Source organism: Zingiber officinale, chromosome 5A (genome assembly GCF_018446385.1).
Source record: "Zingiber officinale cultivar Zhangliang chromosome 5A, Zo_v1.1, whole genome shotgun sequence".
Lineage (NCBI taxonomy): Eukaryota > Viridiplantae > Streptophyta > Magnoliopsida > Zingiberales > Zingiberaceae > Zingiber > Zingiber officinale.
This window is the reverse complement of record NC_055994.1, coordinates 2,139,279-2,145,278: the sequence shown is the minus strand read 5'-3', so window position 1 is coordinate 2,145,278 and position 6,000 is coordinate 2,139,279.

Sequence of the window (6,000 nt, the reverse complement as noted above, 5' to 3'; positions counted from 1 at the left end):
CTATCGAATGCTTACGATCCAACAAGAAGAAGCTGTTGGATTGTAAAGATGCTAGGGGGGTGAATAGCGATCGTCGCTTTTTTGAAATCAAGAAAACGCAGCAGATAAAAAGTTAAGAAAAAAGAAGCAAGAAAGAAAAAAGACAAACACGTACTAATACAAATAATTTTTTATGTTCAAAGCCTTAAACGACTCTTACTCCAAGGCCTACATTCGTTAAGTGCTTTCATTGGGTAATCCACTAATAGTTCAAATAATACAATAATGAAGTACAAGTGAACTATCAAAGGTTACCGACAATAAAGAAAGTAAAGAGATCTTGATTACCGATTGTCGGAGGAGCATTACAGCTTCGTAGAAGCTTTTTCGGAGCAGCACGCAGTAATGAAAGTCGTAGCACTTGATGTTATGAAACTACTAGTCAAAGGCTACTTTTATAGCCCCATTCGAGTGCCTGGATCCCCTCCCGGGTGCCTGGACTGTATTGACATGGCGAGCTCTCATCAAAACTTCATCCTCAAATTTTATCCACCTACTGGCACCCAGACCCCCTCCGAGTGCCTGGATCATTGACATGGGTTCGGTCAATCGTCGTGCTCCAACTTAGCTTTTGGATGAATTTTCTGATCAGGGCACTTGGACCAACTCAGGCTCCCGGACCACCCAGGTGGTTGGCCAGGCACTTGTCTGAGCGAAGCTGGTTCAACCCTCAGATCAACTCTAGGCGCTCGGAGTTCAGGCGCTCAGATCCTTGTCAGGCTCTCGGACAACTCTTTTTCAACCTCTTCTTTCCTACAAAAAAATGGTAGTCCATGGAACCAAATATGTTTATCTTATAAAATAAAGTTAGCATAATATAATAAGGTAGTAGTAGTAATTAGATCATGTCCCCTCGAGATCATGATCTAATCAAGGTCTCAGTTTAGGTCTTTCAAATGGACCTAAGTTGGACCGGCGCCTACTATTCCCTCAACCTAAAACATGTCCTCACTAGATCTCTCCTCCAGTCGCTTGCCTTTTACTTATTAACTGCAGTCGCTTGACTTCCATTTGACCCACCAGATCTTCTCGCTAGTTGTTAGGTCTATAAACCCAACTGGACTTCGGCCAGTTGTTAGATCCTGCGGACCCAACCAGACTTTCCTCCAGATATTAGGTCACTCCTTGACCTATTTAGATTTCGCAACAGCTATCGGGTCCCACAGGCCTAGCTAGATTTTAGCCTGGTGTCAGGTCGTCCAGATCCGTCAACTCTTGCACACTTGGTAAAGCAATTAGACCATAAACACTCTAACTTTAATCCCCTTGTCATTCATCAAAACTTGAGTTAGATCATTAATACAAATTGCACCAATAATCTCTCCCTTTTTGATACAATGACAATCTGTGTTAAAATTAGAAAAAAAATAATATTGAAAGACAATATGCAAAATGCAAACAAATGATCTAAGTTAGTAATAATCATGGAGTACAGTCGTCTGATCAATAACAGGAAATGTGAAAATTGAACAAGCAAAGAAGAATTATACTCACCAGGGCCTCCTATCCTAATATAAATGTCGTCAGACCAGATACCTCATGTCTCCTGTATGCATGTCAATCATATGCAACCCAAACAAATGTAGTATCCAAAATCAGCAATCATAAGCAATAATGCAATTCATGCATATGATGCAAATGACATGGTCACCCCTATCGCCAGTCAGCCATCTCACACACGATGGTGAGACCAAGTGGGTAGGGCTATGACAACTATGCACTCTGCCACCACTACTCCTGAGTGACCGAGTGGACAGGATGCTGTCGGAGTACACTTATCCTCCTACCCCAAATCATAAGTGGGGGAGCTCAATACTCTCATCTCCCTGAGACAGTCTAGAAGAGGGATCCCTATCCTGCTACCACGCTGCGTCACCACTACCCATGAGCGGGTCAGCAGAGCCCTTGACAGAGCAACCTGATGCAACACACTCTGCCTGATATACTACTAACCCATGAGTGATTGTGTGTGCAGATCCATATAACTGGCAATGTGTTCAACAATAATGGAGCCGACAATCGCTCAGCATGCAATAGTGAAAGATGGTGCATGTCACTAAGCATGTAAATCCTGACTATATCCACCTCCATAAAGTATGTACCAAAAAGGGTAAATGGATCAAATAAAATGATCTACGTACACATGTCAGGTATGGTAAGTAACTAGACCTGATCACAATAAGGCATGATATGTCACTACCTCTATAAACATAAATACACATGACAATAATCAAGAGGGTATAAGCATGAATGTATAGCAGACAACAAATAAAGCATGCTACAGGTGTCAAGTAGTGACATTCCAAACAAAACTAAACATAACTATTACTGTAAGTTATAACCTATTAAGCATATCAGAATGACAATATCAAAAAGATAAGTCAAAGTGTCCACCTAAAAAAGGAGATCGAATCAAACCAATCTGACGTCGAGACGCACGTCTCGAATCAGAGTCCTACAATCAATCAATATATATATATATATATATATATATATATATATATATATATATATATATATATATATATATATATTTTATTTAGCTAAATTCAAATAGATTAAATAGCTAAATAAATTTCCGAAAACAAGTTAGGGAAAACCCTAATCGATATAATCATCTAACCACTCTAATAATCCTCAATCCACATAAACCTTTCCACACATGAACAACCAACTACCATATCCAACTCAATCCATAATCTACAGAAAAGATCCAATTCTCTACATCTTACCTCAATCTCACAACCACTCTTGTCGATCCACAACCCGGGCAAGGAAGAGTAGCTGTTGGAAACCACCTCACTGTTCGGATCAAAGAGATCAAGATGATGTAAAATACCGAAAAATGACGAATAATGATAAGGGAATTTTTTTGAAATTTTTGGAAATTTTTCGGGAATTTTTCGGAGCTCGTATGGACGAGTTTATAGGGATAAAAACGGGGCCCGGGAAAGTCTGTTTAGGCTACCCATTTAAGCGAGGAAAAGTTTATTTATTTTTATTCTTTTCCTTTTTCTTTTCTTTCTTCCCCAATCGCCGTTTTCTCCTCTCCCATCGCCGAAACCATCCCGCGCCTTCTTCTTCTCCCGATCCCTACCCTAACCGTTCCCCCCTCTTTTCTTCTCCCCTCACCGGTGCTGCCCCATTTCTTCTTCCCCTCCGTTGCCGAGTTGCGCACCGATCACCGGCCACAGGAAGTCAGCGCCGACGCCTGTGCCCTAGCGCCCCGTCGACACCCTCTTCCTCTCCACTCCTCATTCGTGCATTGAGCAGAGGCCAAGGCCTCCTCTTCTCCTCTCCCGAGCCTTTCCCCATCTCCTTTGCTCGTCTCTGCCCTAACCTCTTCACGCGATTGTCGACCCCTACAAGCTGAATCTAAGTCGCGACGGCACCGATCTTCACTGCCACTAGCATCAGGTGTGCTCGTGATAGAGGATGAAACTAGCCTTCAGTCGATCTTCTTCCTCTTCATCCCGATTCCTCTTCATCACGCATCAAGCTGCACCTCACAACAGGTACAAGCCGACAATCCTCTGCCTATCTTTGGATCTCTCGTGATGACTTCCTAGTTTGTGGATCCGAGCAGAGTAACAATTGATACCACTCAAGGAGTCATCGTCGGTGGATTTTTTTTAGGTTTTGTTCCCGTGCCCTATATTTTCCTCTTGCTGCCGGATCTGAGCAAGCATCAGTGATTTCATTTGGAGGGTGCCACTATCATTTTTGTGAGGCCAGCATCGTTCACAGGTGAGCCACGACTCTGATCACCCTGTTCCGACAGAGAACCCTTCGATCGTGAGTTAACAGAAGGATATTTGGATTTAGGTAAGTGCTAGTTGGGGTTCAAGCTTGTTATGTGATATTGCCTGATTGTGATGATTGTAATGTAGGCTACTTGTTTGGGGAAAGCAATGGATCCACCTAACTCAGGCCAGCAGAAGGGTTCTTTGGTTGCGAGTCCTACAGCAGAGCATTTAAATTTGGGTGAGTTGTTTGGTTTGGTTTGATTCATTATGCAGTAGATTGATAATTTAAGGATGGATTGGTTATTGGTTAATTGATTGATGGATTAAGGTTTCCTGGTTTAATAGGATTAGCTAATCGAGTTAGATTTACTCATACTGAGATTAGCTATGCAGGAAAATATGGACAATCCAATGGAAATATAAACATAGTTTTTATTTGGATTAGGATTTTTGGTTTAGCTATTTTATTTATAATAAAACTTAGCTAAACCGTACAGTTTATTACAGGATTCAGATTCGGGACGAGCACATCGACATAGAGGTTGGTTAGCTCGATCTACATTGGAGGCGGGTACCTTGACTTATTTTTGATAATGTCATGTTGATATGTTTAGTAGGTTATAGCTTTTAGTAATAATTATGTTTGTCCTTGTTTTGATATGTCGCTACAGGATACCTGTTATATGCTTGTTAGCTCACCTACTATGCATTTTATGTTAGTACTCACATGATTATATATTTGTTCATAGAGGTAGTGACATACCATGCCTCATTATGCTCAGGACCTAGGTTTTTATACCCCACCTGACCTGTGTACCTTAGGTCTTCAGATTTGACCATCGATACTACGGTACATATTTTATATATATGGATATTGTTATGCTGATCAGGTTATTTCCATGCTTAGTGTCATGCATCATCTCGCATGATTGCATGCTGCGCAATGGTCTGCTCCATTATTGTCGAGCACATCGCCAGTTACATGTATCCGTACACACCACCACTCATAGGTTAGTGGTATATCAGACAGGTGTGTGACAGTTCTGCTGTTTGGCTCCGTTGGTCTGGTGACTCAGCGTGGTAGCCGGCAGACAGTTCTGCTCTGTTTGGCTCCGCTGGTTTAGTGTAGCAGCGTGGTAGCCGACAGGAGGTTGGACTCTGTTTGGCTCCGTTGGTCCGCTCATGGGTAGTGTGACGCAGCATGGTAGTCGGCAGAGATTTCCTCCCCGTTATCGTGTACCCGGAGATGAGAGCATTGAGCTCCCCCATTTATGATTTGGGGTAGAAGGATAGGTGTACTCCGACAGCATCCCATCTACTCGGTCACTCATTAGGAGCAGTGACGTCAGAGTGCATGGTTGTCACAGCCCTACCCACTCGGTCTCACCATTGTGTGTGAGATGACTGACTGACATCAGGGGTGACCATGACATTGGCATCATATGCATGATGCATTTATTGCTTGTGTTTGCTGCATTTACTTGCTGCATTTATATGGATGCATATGATTGACATGCATAAAGGATTTATGATATTCTCGGTATGATGACTCGACTATTCTGATAGGAGACCCTGGTGAGTACAGATCTCTTCAGCCCTTTTCTATTGAGCATTTCAGCTTTTAATCAGGAGACTGTACTCCATAGTTATTACTGTCTGTTATATCTTGCTATACATGTCTATTGGTATTCGCTGAGTTGTTGAACTCACTCCCATGGACACTATCTTTTTCAGGTACCAGGTTGTTTATGGAGTCGCTTGGAGTATCCTGCCTGCTAATCCCCATGTCACATCAGAAGACCTGTCTTCGCTATTGTTCATTTGTATTTTGATATTTGTGTATCTAGCTTGTGTTTCGATTTTGTATCTGGAGTGTTGTAGTTGTTACGTGGTATTTTGTATTGTTTGTTGGTTGTGTAAGCCTAGCCGGCTAGCAGTCTTGTGTTTGGTGTTCTATCGGTTTCCGTTGTGTTTTGGTTTTAGTATAGCCGAGTGGGCTGTAAAATATATATATAACTGCGTGGTTGTGTATATGTTCCAGCCGTATGTGGCTGATGTATATTGTGCTTGTAGGAATGTTTCAGATTGTCACCCATACAGGGGAGGTGCTGCCAAAAATTCTTCCGATAGGGACTCCCCCAGGGCGTGACAGATGAAGTTGTTACTATTAATTATTCTCGATCAACACTTGTTAGCTGGAATTCAACGGGATTGT